Source organism: Eubalaena glacialis, chromosome 5 (assembly GCF_028564815.1).
Source record: "Eubalaena glacialis isolate mEubGla1 chromosome 5, mEubGla1.1.hap2.+ XY, whole genome shotgun sequence".
NCBI lineage: Eukaryota > Metazoa > Chordata > Mammalia > Artiodactyla > Balaenidae > Eubalaena > Eubalaena glacialis.
In genome coordinates this window covers 27,720,114-27,728,186 of record NC_083720.1, presented here as the reverse complement: position 1 = coordinate 27,728,186, position 8,073 = coordinate 27,720,114, and the positions used below count along the sequence as shown (strand labels likewise).

The 8,073-nt window shown below is 37.6% G+C and overlaps 1 pseudogene; it reads right to left on the bottom strand.

The window, feature by feature from the left end:
- Positions 1 to 7,199: 7,199 nt before the first annotated feature.
- Positions 7,200 to 7,675, bottom strand: LOC133091758 (peptidyl-prolyl cis-trans isomerase A-like; annotated as a pseudogene).
- Between the last annotated feature and the right edge of the window lie 398 nt (positions 7,676 to 8,073).

The window sequence follows — 8,073 nt, the reverse complement described above, 5'->3', positions numbered from 1 at the left end:
TTTGTACTAACTTGGTTTTGGATTTGCATGATCTACATTTTGCATTTAAATATGCAGCAAATGTGTACAATAATTCAGCTTCATTTGGTACAAGAATGCATTACTTCTTATTTCTGCAGGATTACATTTATATTCAGATTTTTTAATGGCTATACATTTTATTAATTTATTTAATAATTAATTTTATACTATTATTAATGATGAAATGCCATGATTATTAAAACTTAATGAAACATGTTTAGTTTTAGTGCACAATTTACCCTTTCATTTTATCCATTGGACTGTTTACAAAACCAATTCAGCTTCAGTATTTGAAACATAATGAGTGGATTCCTCTGTTGTGGATAATTGCTTCAGTTGAGAATATTATACAAGAGAGGAGAGAAAACATGGTTTAAATATTCTAACTCAATATACTTTGCATCTTATGACTATTACAAGACAGAATGCCTTGGTAATTTATTCCTAGCTCTCTCTTTAAATTTTATATATTTAGAGTTCATTGTTATGTTTCTTAAAATATCATATACATTCTGCTATAAATTTTGAGCCATCTTTGTGAAAGTGGTCCTCCTTAAAACTACAAAATCTGTCTGAGTCTCAAAGATGGAAACATGTCTGGGCAGCTTGGGCACAAGTAGTGTGAGTTACTCTCTGATACGTGCCCTCAGCACCATTGGACAGGACAGCGCATTGCTCTATAATTTCCTAGTTAGTTCTGCAGTTAGATTACACAAGTGACTTGCATCTTGTCCTCAACTCCATCTTCTTTCAGAAGCACAAATCAGTTCCATCACTGATGGGTATAAGGAGTGGGAAAGGGGGATTACAATGTATTCCTCCCACCATGTAATCTATAAGGCCCTCTGAGCCAAACAAAATCATGTGGGCATTGAATTTCAAAACCATAACATATATGTATTGATTTATAGTGACAGTGTTGCTTAGGAAATAAGAAATCTCAGTCTCATTAAAGAAACTAGCCAATAGCAAGTATGTAAAATATTTATACATCTGGTATAAATAAGCAATTCATTCAGGTTACTTTTTTCTGAAAATGTATCTCTAATGGATATTACTCAGCCATAAAAAGAAACGAAATTGAGTTATTTGTAGCCAGGTGCATGGATCTAGAGACTGTCATACAGAGTGAAGTAAGTCAGAAAGAGAAAAACAAATACCATATACTATCACATATATGTGGAATTAAAACAAACAAACAAACAAACAAGCAAACAATGGTTCTGAAGAACCTAGGGGCAGGACAGGAATAAAGATGCAGACATAGAGAATGGACTTGAGGACACAGGGAGTGGGAAGGGTAAGCTGGGGTGAAGTGAGAGAGTGGCATGGACATATATACACTACCAAATATAAAATAGCTAGTGGGAAGCAGCCACATAGCACAGGGAGATCAGCTCGGTGCTTTGTGAACACCTAGAAGGGTGGGATAGGGAGGGTGGGAGGGAGATGCAAGAGGGAGGAGATATGGGGATATATGTATATGTATAGCTGATTCACTTTGTTATACAGCAGAAACTAACACACCATTGTATAGCAATTATACTCAATAAAGATGTTAAAAAAAAGATATTTAGATTTTATGCTAAATTTAGGTGATACAAGAGTTATGGTTGATGGTCACTATAACATACAAGCCTGAAATTTCATGTCTTAGCACAAAAGAAGCTTAGTTTTTGTTCACATAAAGTCTAGTGTGATGATGGTGTCTTGTGGGTTGAGGTTCTTATATATTCTGCACACCATTGTCAGGGACTTGAGTTCATACAGGTCTGTTTAGAGACTCAGGTTGATAAAAACTCTGCTTCTTGTAACGTTGGGCTTCTGAGGTGTCTCTTGGGGTTGACCAACTGAGGAAATGAAATGTGGAGAATTGGTGGACTTTTATCTGAAAGGGGTATTTCTTCTACTTGGGTTCCATAATCTGTCTTACAGTCTAACCAAATGCAAAAGGAGTGGGAAGACAAGGTTAACAGTGGGTGGCCATTTTCCAAAAACAACACTTCTCTGTGAAAGGACAGCATGAATTTTTGGTGAATAGCTTGCTTCCTCTGCTATGGTAAGAGAGTGACTATGATTGCTGTATTCAAGCAATAACTGAAAATTGTCTTTGGAGAAATGGTATTAAAAATAAGACTATTATAATAAAATAATGAAAACTAAATAAATAATGAAACACTAAACATTACCAATCCATAATTGAATATATTTAGGACTGTTGTTTTAGAACTAGAGGATTGTTGTGTCATCAAGTAGAATCCCGTGTAGATGATTATGGAGATATTCTTAGATTTCGGAAGTTCAAAATAGTTATTTCCTTTTTTCCCTCAGGTGATTACTTTTAAGTAATGGGATAAAAAGCCCTCTTTCTGTAGTTGCTTACATAAAATTGCTAAGCAAGATGCTAGTTTTATTTAGAAGATATATACAACACATCCTTTTGTATTATAATGATTATGACATATAATCATTCTGTGCTGCTAAAATAAAGTTCTGTGATTAAGAATAACTGTGTCTTTATAGTACTTTACAAAGTATTTCTAAGTCCTTATGCCACTTGAGCCCATCAATGAGCCTTTGAGAAAGATAGAGAAGGTATTATTAGCCCCCTTTTGGACAAGAAGTATAGACTAAGCAATTATACTCCAATAAAGATGTTAAAAAAAAAAGAAATATAGACTCACAGTGTTTAAATAACCAGCTTAAAATACTTTGGATTGTAAGGGTTAGATGAGTAAGAAGTGTAATCTTGTAATGCTGTTTTCATTACGTACGTAACTGAATCTATCTGGACACTTGAAAGGACCATTAGTTTGAATTTTGCAGTTTGTACAATCTATAAAAATGACCACTGATGCAGGTGATGTGAGAATCACAAGGTGACTGAAATAACAGATCAGCATTGTTGGTTTATTCATTTTGCTGGTGTAGGCATATCTTGTGTATTAGCTTTTAAATATTCATAGAGTAGAATTCCAGGAGTGGACAGATCTTAAGGCTTTTTCTTTTAATTCACAAGGGCCATCGAAGCTGTAGCTCCAGTGTATTTCTAAATGAACCCATAACTCTTCTATATTTTTCAAAAATGGTTTTATTTAGTATAAATAACTTTTAAACTTTTTATTTAAGTTGATACATTATTGAGTTTTTATTGCCTAAAATTGTTTAGTACAGATATAAAAGACAAAGTTGCTTTTCTCAAGAAGATCACAGTCTCATGAGGGTACAGAGTAAGCAGAGACTTCTCAATCTGATAAAGTTGATGAAAGAAGAATATTCAGGGAGACTTATAAGCCCTTGGAGTAGAGGCTTACCTCAGTGTTGAGTGGGATGGAGCGGTTACTGTAGAAGGTGTTCCAGAGGAGGTGATGTTTGAATTGATTCTGGAAGGATGAGTGCGAGTTCAAAACAGACATGTGGTACTTCTTTTTTTAAAAATAAATTTATTTATTTTATTTATTTATTTTTGGCCGCGTTGGGTCTTTGTTGCTGCATGCGGGCTTTCTCTAGTTGCCGCGAGCAGGGACCACTCTTAATTGCGGTGCGGAGGCTTGCAGTGGCTTCTCTTGTTGCGGAGCACGGGCTCTAGGCGCGCGGGCTTCAGTAGTTGCAGCATGAGGGCTCAGTAGTTGTGGCTCGCGGGCTCTAGAGCGCAGGCTCAGCAGTTGTGGTGCACGGGCTTAGTTGCTCCGGGGCAGGTGGTATCTTCCCCGACCAGGGCTTGAACCCGTGTCCCCTGCATTGGCAGGCGGATTCTTAAGCACTACACCACCAGGGAAGCCTGACACGTGGTACTTTTTAAAATGTAAAATACAAAGTTCAGTTACATTATCAATATTTGACTTAAAATTCTGAAATAATGCGAAAATATAATATCCACATCTGGGCTTCAGAAAAGTAATTTAAAGGATAGCTCAGTAGAGAGTCATAAACATTGGGAAATAAAACCAATTAAAAAAATAAGATATTATAGTAAGCATGAATTATGGTTAGATTTATAATTAACTTGAACTTATTCTATCCTGTCATGTATTGTGACCTATGTGTATTTCTCGATTTGTAGTTTATCCTTCCCTTTACTCGTCTCCATTCTACCTGTGGCTAATCCCGCATTAAATCATTTCCTGCACCTGCTCTGATGCACTTATGATGTGTATTTGTTTCCATGTGGGTTACTCATGACCAACTTTATTGTGTCAGTCTTTGTCCTTCATAGGTTTCTGTGGCACTTTTGCTTCTGCAAGCTTTTTTTTTGTCATTAGTCCCAGTGGTAGTATTTATTGCCTACCTAGAAGTCACCAATGGATGCAAACTGTGACTTTGCATATTAAAGTCCTTTGGCAGATCAAAGAAAGTTCATCATAGAGCAAATAGACCTAGAACACAAGTTTGTAAAAGTGTTGAACTACCTGAAGGCCCTGGTAGCAGAAAGGCTGGCTGTGGGAACATGGTGGGGAAGCCCCACCAGCACAGGCTTAGATGGCAGCCTAAGACGTTTAGAGGAAGGAGGAACGTTCAGTCACTAGGCTTTATAAAACCTTGATCTGTTTTTCTTTAAGAGAAATTGTTTCTCATCTTCTGGAACAGTTTATTGGAAGCTCTGCATGGATATAGACAGGAGAGGGAAAGATGGAAAGAACAGAGGACCTAGCAAGATTGCTTTTAGCTTCGAGTCCCTGTAAAATCCAAGTCAATTTACTTACAGGTTTTTCCTTTTGTGTGACCCAAAAGTTGGTCCAAAGCATATATTTATTGATCATTGATCAGAAGATTATAGTAGAACTAAGGTACTATATTATATTTAATATAAACATAAAAACTGCCTCAGAACTCATTTAAGAACCAGAGTACTCTCTTAATATAGACCTTGAAACACCAAGAGAATGGTCAGAGATAAGGTCAGAGGTCACAAAAGTGCCACTGTGTGTGGCAGGTATATGTTGGGATACAGAAATACAGAAGTGACAGCCCTTAGCGTCACGAAGCTTATATTCAAATACGCAGAGATGTGTAAGCAAATAAATTACAGTGCAATGTGTTAGGTGCCATTATAAAGAAAGGAACAAAATGCAGTAGATAGCATAACTAACTGCACTGCGCAGGGTGGGGGCAATGATGGTGAAATGGAGTTTGAAGGATGAATAGGAGTTTTCCAGGAAGGGAAGGGAGGAGCACATGGCAAAGCCAACGCATATTTTTAGGTCTGGAAAAATGTTTAATGAGATTAAGAAAAAAACAAAACAAAACCCAAAGATGTATATTGGAAAGTAATGGGAGATGAGGCTGGAAAATAGATCAGAACCAAATAGTAAAGGTCCCAAGTTACAAAAATCTTTCAGACATTACAGTAAAGTTTTCTAGACTGTTTTTCCTTCTTAATTTGAGTTATTTTATTCTATGGAAGTTTAAAATGTGTATCCATTATATTAAACTCATTGTTTTTCTCTTTTTTTTGGCACTCCTTAAAAGCAGGGAAAATTGTCAACAATCAATTAATAATATCAAATAGAGATTATTTATTCATTTCCTCAGTGCAGGAAAACAAGGAGAATTTCCAAGGCTACTTTAACTTTTAGTTTTTGGGAAAAAAATCAAGATCTCAAAGTTATATATATATTATTTAATAATTATTTAATTTCTAAAAATGATGGATTTCCTCACAGAAATGGACTTTTTGGCAAGTTCTAGAGATATAAATATGGAAATGTATTTTTTGGGAGGGTTAAACATTTTTTATTGTGATAAAATATATATGACAAAAAACATGTCATTTTAATCATTTTCATTGTATACTTCAGTGTATTAATTACATTCACACTGTTGTGCAACCATCACTGCTCTGTGTTTCCAAATCTTTTCCATCACCCTAAAAAGAAACTATAAACATAAGACAATATCTCCCATCCGCCTCCTCTCCCAGCCACTGGGAACCTCTACTCCTCTTTCTGTCTCTATGAACTTGCCTATCTAGATATTTCATAGAAATAGAATCATACAATATCTGTCTTTTTGTCACTGCCTTATTTCACATAGCATATTTTCAAGTTCATCCATGTTGTAGCATACATCACAAATGTATTCCTTTTCATGGGTGAATAATATCCCATTGTATGTATAGACCACATTTTGTTTATCCATTCATTTGTTGATAGACACTTGAGTTGTTTCTACATTTTGTCTAGTGGGAATAATGTTACAATGAACACGGGAGTCAAAGTGACTTGTTTTTTTTTTTCTTTTTGTGGACATGTGTTTTTGTTTCTCTAGAAGTGAATCGCTGGGTCATAGGGATGGTGTACATGTACCTTTTTTTTTAGATCTTTATTGGAGTATAATTGCTTCACAATACTGTGTTAGTTTCTGTTGCACAACAAAACGAATCAGCCATATGCATATACATGTCCCCATATCCCCTCCCTCTTGAGCCTCCCTCCCATCCTCCCTATCCCACCCCTCTAGGTCATCGCAAAGCACCGAGCCGATCTCCCTGTGCTATGCTGCTGCTTCCCACCAACCAGCTATTTTACATTCAGTAGTGTATATATGTCGATGCTACTTTCACTTTGCCCCAGCTTCGCCCTCCCACCCCTTGTCCTCACGTCCATTTTCTATGTCTGCCTCTCTATTCCTGCCCTGCAACTAGGTTCATCAGCACCATTTTTTTTTTTTTTTAGATTCCATATATATGCATTAACATACGGTATTTGTTTTTCTCTTTCTGACTTACTTCACTCTGTATGACAGACTCTAGGTCCATCCGGTAATGTATTTTTAACAACTGTTTCATGCTCAAGTAATATTAGTTTTCAGGAGATTTCACATATTTTGAATGACTGTTATCATTGCTTAAAATTTATTTGCTTTATTGTCTTACATCCTGGCTGGAAACTTCTAGAAATGAATTATAAATAAATTCTAGATTCTGAACATAAATTTTCTCAATGTAATATTTTCATTGGTACTCTTTTCTGTTTGTTTATTATTTTATAAACATAAACCTAAGTCTGGAAGCCAGCTAGACCTGCAGGGCTATAGGAAAAGGGGGACCTTGAAGAATTGCAGCGAGACCCTGAAGATTACGGGATGCTGCCTGCTGGTGGGGGTGGGCAGGCGCCCTCCTGAGCTACAGGAGGAATGACCTGGTGGTTAAGTTAAAACACAAGTCAAATTTATCAGGGTCATCCACAGTGGACAACTGTGAGCTTCTTGCTGGTCCTGCCATGCCTTGACCCAAAGTGCTCCACGGCTTCCACTCTATACCCTCTTTCGCGTTACCTGCGTGTGCCACCCAACCATTCTGTCTTGACGGTGCAAGTGGAAAACTGGGAACTGTTTGTGTTGGCCCGGTATTTGCCATGGACAAGATGCCAGCACTCTGTGATTCAGGAAGAAGTTCGCATCATCAAATTTCTCCCCCTACATGGACTTGCCACTAGTGCCATTATCACACACAAACCCCAGAAGAATTCTGTGAAAGCACCAACCCTTACAACAAAACCCTTTCTCCCCAGAGCTCAGAATGCAAGTATTCTGCTGTCTTTGGAACTTTGTCTGCAAATAGCTTGAAGGAGACGTGGCCTAAGGTCTCACCCTTGACTGTGATGTCAAAGAACAGGGTGGGTTGACCTTGGCTGGGTGTTGGCGTTGGTGGCATCTGCAGAGCCTCATTATACTGTTTTTGAAGATTTAAGTGCTTCCAGAATTCCTAGAACAGCGTTGTATGCTCTCTATAAGAAGTTTTAATTCACTCATGAGTGTTGTTCACTGGATAGGTTTAGGGCTGATAAACTGCTATGTCAGCTACCCCTTGACGCTGGGATACTGCAGGCTGTGTAAAACCTGAGCTCAGGGACTCGGGTTCTCCGGAGGTGTAGGCAGCTCCCTGAGAGGCACAGTTGGGTCACTGGGAGTTTTTCACAGGCGCCTCTCTGGCTATGTGAGGGGGCCTTTCGTTAGAGGTTGGCGACAGTCACGATTCATCTAGGAATGAGCAGATCGCAGTGGTGTTTTAGCATATGCATGTCCATGTGAGCAGATCATTAGCATCTTCCT